This window comes from Mus caroli, unplaced genomic scaffold (genome assembly GCF_978045245.1).
Source record: "Mus caroli unplaced genomic scaffold, Mus_caroli_1 scaffold_5, whole genome shotgun sequence".
NCBI classification, from domain to species: Eukaryota; Metazoa; Chordata; class Mammalia; order Rodentia; family Muridae; genus Mus; species Mus caroli.
Genome location: NW_028227260.1, coordinates 143,482,905 through 143,496,194, shown reverse-complemented (window position 1 = coordinate 143,496,194; position 13,290 = coordinate 143,482,905). Strand labels below are relative to the sequence as shown.

Sequence of the window (13,290 nt, the reverse complement as noted above, 5' to 3'; positions counted from 1 at the left end):
ATATCTGTCTTCAGACACATCAGAAGTGGGTATCAAATCACATTTCTGAGGGTTGTGAGCAACCTTATGTGGTTACTGGGAATTAAACTCAGTACCTCTGGAAGAGCAGGTAGTGCTCTTAACTGCTGAGATGTCTCTCCAGTCCCTGGAGTTAAATCTTAATGAACAAACATCACCACAAATTTTCATAGTAATCCTAATCTTCAATTATAGCACAAATATCTTTCCTACAAGTTTTAATAGGTCTGGTTAGCAGCTACTGTCATATTGGAGGCAGTACTCCTTTAGTTAAATACCTTTTTGTGTAATGTAGTATTTCTTAAGACAGTTTATTCATAAATCCTTTATAATATTAATTATACTAGTTCAAGTTTTCCTGCATCAATACCAGAAAGTATACAAGGGTCATTGCACGCCATTAGTAGATATGAAAGCTAAGTCTTCAGAAATGTGCTAACTCTTGACATTATTGATTCTTAGTTCTTAATTTCTGGAAACATAACAGTATCTTGTTCTTCTGCTCCTTCATAGTATCTTGTTAAAAATATGTTAGTATAATAGCAGACTTTTTTTTCCTTTATATGTTACAAACAGCATGATACTTTCTTTTTTTTTTTGTTTTAATATGAGAAAAAACAGTCCCATTATTTTTTTTTAATTTTTAAATCTATGTATCTTTCTTCTGAGAATTATAAAACTGTACTTTCATTTTTACATATTTTTTGAGGTTTAGCTTATTTTAGTCTGCCTTAGATTTATTTTTGATAAATGAAATATATGGGAATTAATTGGCCCAGCTAGGAAAATTATAGAATTATGTTACACAGTAGTAAGCAGTTAAGAAACAAAAGCTCAATTGAAAAAAGATTAAAATTATGGAAAAGGTAAAACCTTCCCTTTGCGCTAAGTCAGAGGGTTTCTATTCATTTATTAAAAAATAAATTTGCCACATTGCCTTGAGTATTTACAAATTTGTGCAGTTTTCTAATCTTTATAATCTCTATTTCCTGAGTTTATTGTTCATTGGTATTTTAGCATATTTAACAATTAAATTTTCTTCTCTGATTTTTACTGAATTGTTAACTCCTCATTTTTCCTTATTTCCCCCAGAAACATCCTTTTTATTACAGTTGAAATTTTAATACATAGAACTATGTTTTATGTAAATATGTAAAGTAATATTAGCTTAGTTTAATTAATAAATAAATTCAAAATAAATTTTCTGGTGACAAATATTCATAAAATATATTAGCATGGTTTCACCATTCTCTATATGTTTTATGAAAGAAGAGAGACAGAAAAAGAGAGACAGACAGACAGACAAAAACAGAGCTGAGATTCTTTAGAGTTTTAAACCCAGATTAAGATTAAATGCTAGGGCATGAATCATCAGCAAATATTTAAATAGAAACAATGTTTTTGCTGCCCTTCTTGCTGAAATAAAAAAACTAAATCTAAAGAAAAAAAGGTATTGACCTTAGAAACAGCAAACAAAGATTATACTTATATAAAAGAGATTTTGGTGGACAGCATTTTTTATAACTCCAAAACTCTCTTTAGTCTCACATATGGAAAACATGCACAAATAAGCACACATAATGGATACACATGCACACAAACCCATACATATATGTATGTTTGTATTTAAGAATGTATGTATGTATGTTTGTAAGTATGATGTATGAGGATAGTTTCTCTTGTAATTTTATAAGCGAATGCATGTTTGTATGTATAAAAAGCCCTAAGAGGTAGTCAGGCCATGTGTTTTTTTAAAGATCCATCATCAATGAGTAAAACCCAATAGTTTGGCTCCATCCTACCCTGGCGGAACTGAATAACTTATATTTTCTACATTAATGCACTTCCAAAATTCATAATAGATTCAAAAATAGCTTGACTGCAAGCATATACTCATCAACCATATTGAATTTAATGTCCACCTTCCTCTTAAGCCTGGAAGAAGGGACTCTCAAATTTTGCCACACAGGCCAGAGCTATCCTCAGGGTACTTGTCATGATTCTGTGTCTTAGTATAATGCCATAATAACTCTTCTCATTATCATCTTACCAAAAATAACATTCTGCTTCAGTATCCTCCTAGAATTCAAAGCCTCAAACCACTTAGTAAATTGGAAACTTAACATCAATCACAATGATAAAATCAAGAATGGGTCAAATGAAATGCTATAGAATTACAAAAGGTAATGGGATAAAAACTGAAAACAGCTGAGTCGTATTCCACTGTGTAATTGTACCATATTTTCAGTATCCATTCTTCTGTTAAGGGACATCTGGGTTGTTTCCAGCTTCTGGCTATTATAAATAAGACTGCTATAAACATGAAGCATGTGTCCTTGTTATATGTTGGAGCATTTTTTAGACAGTGGAGTACTACTCAGCTATTAAAAATAATGACTTCATAAAATTTGCAGGCAAATGGATGAAACTAGAAACTATCATCCTAGAAGTGGATGATCTGAATGATAAGAACTTCAACTCTCTGAAGAAAGAAATTTCTCCCATTCTCATGGATTAGAAGGATTAATATAGTAAAAATAGTTATCTAGCTGAAAGCAATCTACAGATTCAATGCAAGCTCCATCAAAATTCCAACCCAATTCTTCACCAAGTTAGAAAGGGCAATTTGCAAATTCATCCGGAATAACAACAACAACAACAACAAAAACTAGTACAGCAAAAATTATTCTCAACAATAAAAGAACCTCTGGTGGAATCACCATGCCTGGTCTCAAGCTGTACTGCAGAGCAATTGTGATAAAAACTTCATAGTACTGGTAAAGCAAGAGACAGGTAGATCAATGGAATATAGAATTGAAGACCCAGAAATGAACTTAAACAACTATGTTCACTTGATCTTTGACAAAGGAGTTAAAACCATCCAGTGGACAAAAGACAGCAATTTCAAAAAACTGTGCTAACTCAACTGGCAGTTATCATGTAGAAGAGTGTAATTGATCCATTGTTATCTCCTTGTACAAAGCTCAAATCTAAGTGTATCAAGGAACTCCACATAAAACCACAGACACTGAAATTTATAGAAGAGAAAGTAGGGAAAAGCCTTGAAGATATGGGCTCAGGGGAAAAATTACTGAACAAAGTATCAAAGGCTTGTGCTGTAAGATCAAGAATCAACAAATTGAACCTCATAAAATTGCAAAGCTTCTGTAAGGCAAAAGACACTGTCAATAAGACAAAAAGGTCACCAACAGATTGAGAAAGGATCTTTATCAATCCAAAAAACAATAGAGGACTAATATCCAATATATACAAAGAGCTCAAGAAGCTGGACTCCAGAAAACCAAATAATCCTATTAAAAAGAGGGGTACTGAGCTAAACAAATAATTCTCAACTGATGAATACCGAATGGCTGAGAAGCACCTGAAAAAAAATGTTCAACATCCTTAATCCTCAGGGAAATGTAAATCAGTACAACCCTGAGATTTCACCTCACACCAGTCAGAATGGCTAAGATCGAAAATTCATGTGATACCAGCAATACCTCTCCTGGGCATAAACCCAGATGTTCCAACTTGTAATAAGGACACATGCTCCACTATATTCATAGCAGCCTTATTTATAATAGCCAGAAGCTGGAAAAAACCCAGATGTCCCTCAACAGAGGAATGGATACAGAAAATGTGGTACATTTACACAATGAAGTACTACTCAGCTATTAAAAACAATGAATTTATGAAATTTTTAGGCAAATGGAAGGATCTGGAGGATATCATACACATTCAATAAAATAGAATTGAATTGACGCCCCAGCATGTGTCCTTATTACAAGTTGGAACATCATCTGGGTATATGCACAGGAGAGGTATTGCTGGATCTTCTGGTAATGCTATGTACAATTTTCTTAGGAACCACAAAACTGATTTCCAGAGAGGTTGTACAGGCTTGCAATCCCACCAGCAGTGGAGAAGTTTTCCTCTTTCTCCACATCCTCACCAGCCATCTGCTATCATCTTGAGTGAGATAACCAAATCAGAAAAGAACTCACATGATATGCACTCACTGATAAATGGATATTAGCCCAGAAACGTAGAATACCCAAGATACAATTTGCAATAAGACATGAAACTCTTTTTTTTTTTTTTTTTTTTAATATTTTTATTACATAATTTCCTCAATTACATTTCCAATACTATCCCAAAAGTCCCCCATAGCGCCCCCCACTTCTCTACCCACCCATTCCCATTCTTTTGGCCCTGGCATTCCCCTATATTGGGGCATATAAAGTTTGCAAGTCCAATGGGCCTCTCTTTCCATTGATGGCCGATGGGGAACAAAATACCCATGGAAGGAGTTGCAGAGGTAAAGTTCGGAGCTTAGGCTGAAGTAAGGACCATCAAGAGACTGCCCTAACTCAGGGGTCCATCCCACAAATAATCACCAAACCCAGACACTATTGCATATGTCAAAAAGATTTTGCTGACAGGACCCTGATAGAGCTATCTCTTGTGAGGCTATGCCAGTGCCTGGTAAATACAGAAGTAGATGCTCACAGTCATGTATTGGATGGAACACAAGGATGGAACACAGGGTTCCAAACAAGGGAGCTAGAGAAATACCTCAAGGAGCAAAAGAGGTCTGCAACCCTATAGGAGGAACAACAATATGAACTAACCAGTACCCCCCTAGAGCTTGTGTTTCTAGTTGCATATATAGCAGAGGATGTCCTAGTCAACCATCAAAGTGAAGATAGGCCATTGGTCATGTGAAGATTATATAACCCTTTACAGGGTATTGCCAGAGCCAGGAAGCAGGAGTGGGTGGGTTGGGGGAGGATATAAGGGACTTTTGGAGAGGAAAGTTGGAAATGGGCTAGCATTTGAAATGTAATTGAAGAAACTATCTAATAAAAAAATCACCCTAAAGGAGATAACCCAGACACAAAAGAACACATGTGATATATACTCACTGATAAGTGGATATTATCCCCAAAGCTCAGAATACCCATGATACAACCCACAAACCATACGGAGCTAAAGAAGGAGGAAGACCAAAGTGTAGATGCTTTACTCCTACATAAAATGGGGAAGAAAATTCTCAGGAGGTAGAGGGAGGAAGGAACCTGGGAAGGAGAGAGGGGGGGAAGGAAAAAGGGGACAGGATCAACTCTTGGAATGGACAGGACAGAAATCCAGAGGGTCAGGAAATTGAATAGACTTGAACATTGAGCTCTGTGTGGTTTAATTGGTTCTGTCCTTTGTCCTTCTACCAGTGTTAGTCTTAAAAATATTAGAACATGTCCCACTTCCAGCAGGAATACAGGGTACCCAATGAGGGAGGAGGGCATCCTACAGTCACACCTCTGAAACATAATTATTCCTGTCTGAAAAAATTACAGTGATGGAAATGGAGAGGAGCCTAAGGAAAAGAATGTCCAGTGACAGGCCCGAAGTGGGATCCAGCATAAGGAGAGGTCCTAAGGCCTGAAACTATCCAGAAGATAGATATTAGTAAAAATAGTGAAGTAAAGTACTCAAAAAGTCTGATTCTCAAAACAACAACGAAAACGTAAAGTTTAACTTGCAAAAACTGTCAAAATAAACATTTTCAGAATATTGGAGACCTAAAGAAAGTTCAGAGTAACCTATTCAGAGATGATGTACCTAATTGACCCTCAACAGACTGGAGGTCCCAGGGAGTTTAGAGGTCAGGTTGGGCTGGGGGTGGGTGCCACGGACAGATGGAGGCTCTGTGGGCCCTCCTCAATCAGTGGGAATCAGAGTCTCCAACAGATGGGCATAGAGTCGGCGAGTGACAAGCAAACACAACATGAGAAAGGGTGTTGAATCTGTGTGTAATGTCCAAATGAACACCAGATTTTTTTTTTACATTCCAAGCTTCCTTTATTTTTTTTAATATTTTTTATTACGTATTTCCCTCAATTACATTTCCAATGCTATCCCAAAAGTCCCCCATACCCTCCCCCCACACTTCCCTACCCACCCATTCCTATTTTTTGGCCCTGGATAAATGGGGCTCAGAGCTAAACAAAGAGTTCTCACCTGAGGAATACGGAATGGCTGAGAAACACCTGAAAAAATGTTCAACATCCTTAATCATCATAGAAATGCAAATCAAAACAACCCTGAGATTCCATCTCACACCAGTCAGAATGGCTAAGATCAGATTTTTTTATACAGAAGAAAAAAAAAACAAGAAAAGCCAGGCAAGACACATCCATCGAGTTACAGTGACATAAAACAAAAGGAATGTATACTTCAAAAGATGGTGGGGACCAGACCACTATTTACCACTAAGAAGCAAGCCAGGTATAATGCTAGTCTATTGTTAAGCCCACCACCAGGGGTTTTTAGTAAATGTCTGATTATGCTGTTCCTTTGGGCCTAGTGAAGAAACCTGTCCCAGGGGGATTCCCTAACTCTTTTATGGTTAACTCAACTATTCTCTAGGCCCTTGTGTGTTCCCTTGTTTGGGTGAGACTTGGCTACTGTCCTAAGTAATCACTCTGCAGTCTAGCCCTGAGCTATTCTAGCTCCGTTCTTTGTAATCCCTAATTAGTTTCACTGTCTCAACTAGAAGTGAATTTGAATGTTAGGTAACATTCTTACTGAATTCCTAGCTCACTGGCTTCAAGGATTTTCTAGGACGTTGGAACATTGGTGGAGGCTTACCTATGTCAGAATTCAATCTTTAAAGGCACTTATAATAAAACAATACTGAAAGAGAGCATACACCATACTAACTCGGGGACAGAGTTTGAGTATATGGGCTATGAGAATGCCAAGGTTCCAGGAGGCTGAGTTTCCTTGAAACTCTTTGCCTCGTGACTGCCTTCAGGCTTTTCGACCCAGACAGGCAGACTTCCCTGGAGTGGGCATAGCAGGTGGGGACATTCATGTGAAGACAGGGGTATGGGAGGAGGTATGGGATGTGGAACAGTCAGGGGGAATAAAATATGGAGTGTAAAAAATTAATTAATTAATTAATTAATTAAAAAAGTATTGGCCCATGTCTATTGTATCAGTAAGGCAGAAATAGAGTGGGTTTCATTTGTAAACTGTCTTTAGTCCAGCAAAAGGTTTACTAGAATAGCCATTTAAAGATTTGTTTTATTTTTCTACTTACTACAACTGAAATATTTGTGGGAAATATTTATAGATAAATACTCCTCCCCATTCTTTGATAAAGGATGATACCTGAATCATACAACAAAGCAAAAATCATTTGATAAAAGTCAGGGAGTGATATATCTCGGAAAACATAGACTGCAAAAATTTCCAATATTTTCTTGCAATTTTAAAAACTCCTATGTGTGCAAGGATTCTGAACATGGTCAGAAAAGACTGGAGAAAACTGTTTGCCCTTAAGTACAGAACAAATCTGAGATGAAGGTTAAGGCTGAGTTTTCAGTTTCATGACTGATTGTTAAGGTGACTATTCCTGGCCTTCTTAGAACTTATATGGAAATGGTGGGATTGTTTTTGGCTCTAGATGTAAGGGAAATAGTTCATCAATAATGAACTGACTACTATGCTAAAGGAAAAACTTCAAAGGTCACCCATGAAATGATACAGATGTTTCAAAATTATTTCATAGAATAATTCAATAAATAAACAGCCACAAGGGTCATCTTGGAGAGGGGGAAAATATTCCCATATTCTATATTCACCAATTAACATTTATTTTTTTGAATTTTTATTTTATTGAATGTGTATGAGTACATTGCCTACAGGAGTGTATAGTCTACCATATTTATGTCTAGATGCATCAGATCCCCAGGAAATGAAATTACAGTTGGTCATGAGGTGCCATCTGAGTGCTGGGCCCTCTGAAGAGTAATAAATGCTCTTAATGGCTGAGTGATTCTTCCGGTCCCTATAATGTCACTTTTTTCATCAATAAAAAGATCCATGCAAATAAATTCCAGAAAATATAAATTACTTCAAGAAAGGAGGAAGTACAAGCAAATACAGAGAAAGAAAAGCAGTAGAGAAAATTGACTGATGAAATGTAGTTCTTCAGAAAGATGGACAAAATTAATGATTCTTAGATAAACTGATTATGAAAAAATATATCACTTACGAAAATTTAGAATAACAGTGGGGTGTTATGACTGATATTACAGAAATGAAAAGGGTAATAAAAGACTATCATACATTAACCATTCAGATAACCGGGTGAAATGAACAGATATCTAGAAATACACAGAATATTATAAAGGAGAACAGATTAGCTATCAGTAAGTTGATATATGAGGCATTTATAACAAAAGACTGATTAATAAGAGAAAGGCATGAAATGCTACTTGATATAAATTATAAGTGTCATTCAGGGTCTTTAGGGCCAAATTCTCAAATAGGGCTTGATGAAACAAGACTTTAATCTGAGCACTTGGGTTACAGTGTGGTAAAGTTTGAGGCCAGTTTTAGCTCTATAGCAAGACTGCCTCAAAAAAACAAAACGGACACAAAACCAAAATCATTTAGATGAGCAATAAAGACCCAAAAGAAACAGTAGAACATCATAAGCATTATATACACATATGTAGAATTTATCCCAGGAGTGTAAAATGGGTTATAAAACTGCATGTGAAATCGTGGTAGATAAACTCAAAACAAAACAAACAAATAAAAACAGGTGACATAATCCAACATATGCAAATGCTTAAAAAAGACACCTCACAAAGAAAGTATGTATGGAAAAATAATGAATGGTATCTGTAGAAACTCATAATTAATATATTACTTATTTCAGGGCTGGTGAGACAGCTTAGATATTAGGAACACTGGGTACTCTTCCAGAGGTTGTGAGTTCAATTCCTCACAAATATATGGTAGCTTATGATCATATATAACAGAGTCTAATGCTCTTTTCTGGTATGCAGTTATACATGCAGAATATATATATATATATATATATATATATATATATATATATATATATATATACACACACACACACAATAGTATTTAAGGAAGCAAGAGTAATACATGAAAAGTAGTTGTATTTCTACAAACTGACAGTGAACAACCAGAAAATGTAACTAAAACAATAATTCATTTCCTAACAGCAATAGGAAGTATAAGCTACTGAAAAATAAAATTGGGTTGAAGAAATGTCTTCGTAGTTAACAGTAATTGTTCTTATGTAGGGGATAAGTTCACTTTTCAGCACCCACATGGCAGGTCACAAACATTCAAAACTTCAGTTCCAGGGGTTCCAATGTCTTCTTTTGGTCTCTGCAAGCACCAGGTATGTACATGGTGCACATGCATTGATACAAACAGAAACACTCAAACAAATAAAATAAGAGCAATGTAAAAGTTCTAAAAGAGATAATTTTAATCAAGGACATACAAGACCTGGGTGCTGACAACTGTGAGGTACTGTCAAAAGATACTGAAAGTAGTCTGAATTGATGAAAAGCCATCTTTTTGGTCAAGAACTGAAAAACAGCATTATCAAAATGGCAGTACCATCCCACTCAAAATTCCAATTGCATATTTTGGTACAGAAAATAGGCAAATTCATTCTACAATTTATATTGAAATAATATTTCAACATTATTTTATTTATTATATATTATTTAATTTATTATAAATATTTCCAAAAAATATTTAAAATGTGCACAAAAAGGTTCAGACTTCCCAGTTTTAAAATTTACTACACAGCTAATTTACAGTAATCAAAGCAGTGGCACACTGAAATAAGGACAGAAAAGTGGCACAAGGACAGATGATGGAACCATGTTGAGAACAAAGTTATATATAAAAAGTCGACAAATTCTGAACAATTAATTTTATCAGTGTACCAATGTTACTAATTGAGGAAATAACAATTTCAACAAAGGAAACTTGGAAAAGTGCATATTCCCGTGCCAAAAATGAGTTCAGATTGCTAAGCCACATAATATATAAATATTCTCTCAAAATGGATAGAACTTGAGCAGGTCATTGAGTGGTAGATCACTTGTCTAGGGAGAATGCAAGTGGTTCTGGATTCAATCCCCATTATCCATTCCCCCAACATGAATGACAGAAATATCAAGTGTCCAGCCATAAGACCTAAAAACCCCACAGCTACTAAAATAAAATAACTGCAAATCTTCTGAAGTTGGATTAGTCGATGGTTTTTTAAAAATATTACATCAAAAGGACAGAAATCAAAGAAAATAGAAAAAATGAATTTCATCAAAATTAAAAAAAAAAAGTTTGTAATTCAAAACATGCTCACAGACAAACACTGGACTAAGCACCGGGTCTCCATAGAAAGGACTGAAGGAGAAAGGAGGACTGTTACTTAAAATGTAAATAAAGAAAATATCTAATAAAAAAAAGCAAGTGAAAAAATACTCACAGAATAGGTGGAAATATCTGCAAGCTCTACAACTAATACAGGTTCACATGCAAATAAAGAGCTCCTATAATTAAACAATAAAAACAGACCAACTTTGAAAGGACTTGAATAAATATTTTCCTAAGAAGTTATAAAAATACCCAACACATATATGAAAAGTTGTGCACTATTACTTTCTAACTACAAGTGGTGAATTACACCTAGTGGGTCTAAGTCCATACCACCCTTAACATGCTTAGTCTTGAAAGGTAAACATTGTTAGGCCTGGTTAGTACTTGAGTGGGAGACAGCCTTGGAATAACATGTGCTGTACACTTAAAAACATTACAACCAATATTTGATACTACATGTAGCTCTAGGATGTCTATAACAACAATAGAGGACTATCACAACAATGTAAGGGCTTGGAGAACAGACATTCCTTTGGATTGGTAGTGGAATCTATAGTATTTATCCACCAGGAATAGTTTAGCAGCTCTTTTAAAATGTACTGCATGACTCAACAATTAGACTGTTGTACTGTATTAATTTGCTTGGGCTGCCATACCAAGATATAGTACCAAGTGAGTGGCTTAAACAACAGAAATACATTTTTACACAGATCTGAAGGCTTTATTGTAGATATCCATATCAAACATGATTGGTTTTCCTTGATTTTTTTTTCTCCTTGATTTTAATGGGCCCACTTTCTCTCATTTCCTCTCATGTGGGTTTTCACTGGTGTCTCCCTCTCTGTAGGAGAACATCAATAAGGCTGAAAGGCATTACTTTCTTTAAAACTCCTACCTTTACATACAGAAAATCTCTGGAATTGCTGTGCATTAAGTTCTTAAGCTTTGAGCTTCACTGATTGCTACCATCAACATGGCAGTTCTTTGACTTGAAACTCTTAATCTTCCGTTTCTCAGAATCAAGAACCAACCTCAGTATATTTTCTTCCTACTAAGCACAAACATCATGAAGCCCCTCCCAAGAGATGCTATTAGTTTTAGGACTGCCAAATATTAAAATTCGAATCTCTTATGGCAATTTAAAAGAAGAAAACTGCATAGAAACTTCAATAGTGCCTAGCAGAAAAATGTAGAAGCAAGCTCTTCCATATACAGAAACTCAAGAATTACTTGGAGAGCGTATGAAGAGATTCCTAGGATATTATCATATATGTGGGATCTCCTAGGCTGGTATCTGTTCATAATTTATGAATCTAGAAAATTAATCTGCCAGTCTATTTTGTGCACAAAGAATGGGCAAAGAACAAAATTTGTTCCTATGAAGTTCACCCCAAAGTAGAGTGGTTATGCGATTTACTGTCTGAAGTGACACTTATTAGATTGAAAAGGGGAAGTACTGATAGTTAATCTAGGGTAAAGAATGTAAACCTTGACTCTCCAGGACAAAACAGGACATGTGGTCACTTTACCTATAACCCAGATAGTCATCTCCATTGTCCATTACATCTCTTATCAAAGTCTCAGAGAAACCAAACTAGTAATTTACAGCTTTACAGTATGTGAGAACTTCCTATTGATGGAAAAAGATAGTTCAGCCTAGTGATGAGTCTACTTTAGAGGAACAGGCAGGAGTAGTGCAGCATAATAGATTTATCGTTATCAATATTAGTATGTTCCTCAAGCCTAGTATATTACCTTCTTTGGATGGAACTTCTAGCTTCCCCCCCCCCTTTTAGCACTGTTAAAAATCAGAATGTGTGTTTAATTATCTGCCAAGAGAAAGCTGTTCCAAGAATGGCAGGCAGAGTTTATGGAGTGAGATTTAAAAGCAAGGGGCTCCTTAATCATCTGGCATCGATGATGTCAATGTTGTATCTGTGGTTAGAAATGTACATGATAGGAATGCCAGGCATGTTTTGAATTCTTCCTTTGAGGTCATGGTCAACTGTGGCCACAGTGTAACACTTGTGCTGAGTTACTCTCTGTACCAAGCAGTCATCACCATAGGTTCCTTTGTGTGTGCATGGCAGTTGGTTAAATAATGGACATTGATGATTCTTAGTGCCACATGATACTTCTTTCCGAATTTCTCAATTTCAGCCATTATATCATTAGTTATACAAGGGGTACATTTGGCATACAGAAAGTCCATAATTTCCTCCACTAAGTCTAGTTTGGCTTTAATGGAAAAGTTAATGAATTTGATATCAATAAGGATGTGGTAAGGTCAACCCAGCTGTGTATTATACTGGAAGAACAACCAGGAAGGATGCAGGGGGGCTTCTCTTTCCTTCAGTGCACTCAGCTATTTCTTCTCTTTCTTCTTAGGCTTCAATTTATCCTTTTCTTTAAGTCACTCATCTCTGAGACTAAGGATTCACTTCATAGTTACACATTTCCTTGGTTTCTTTTGCTTCCTCATATTCATGTTGCACTCCTGTTTCTTCAAGAATTGCTCTCCTAGCTTTTCCTTTTAAAGGCAAGTTTTTCCTACCTACTCTTTTCAGACACAGAACAACTAACTAATCAGACCTGGAATTTTGTTCTTATCTCCATGAAGTGATACCCTAGTTACTTGGACTCCAGTATATTCTATTTCTTTTCAGCCACATCTGCCCCAGAAATATCTGGGTGTACAGCTACAGACCTTAATTTCCATTTATTAAGTAATAAAAATAAAATTACCTTTGACAATGAAATAGATGTAAATCTGTGAGCTTCTTGACTTTATTGCAAACTGTTAACAATCTCATATTGTACTGCATTAGGCAGCTGGATTATATTAAAGTTAGGTATAATTTATAGCAAAAATATATTATTAAATGATATCAAAGAGTTTGTGTGGCAATTCAGGACAAAGTAATTACTGCCAGATTTACTGCAAGCTTGGCTGGTGATCAGTAAAGCTGATGAATAGCAACTCGATAAAAACACTGAGCCTGTGATTGGAGGAAGTAAGGTGTCAGCTCCTGTGATAGGCAGGGA

The 13,290-nt window shown here is 35.7% G+C and overlaps 1 pseudogene; it reads right to left on the bottom strand.

The window, feature by feature from the left end:
* Positions 1–12,127: 12,127 nt before the first annotated feature.
* On the bottom strand, positions 12,128–12,733 carry LOC110286148 (rRNA-processing protein FCF1 homolog pseudogene; annotated as a pseudogene).
* Positions 12,734–13,290: the final 557 nt, after the last annotated feature.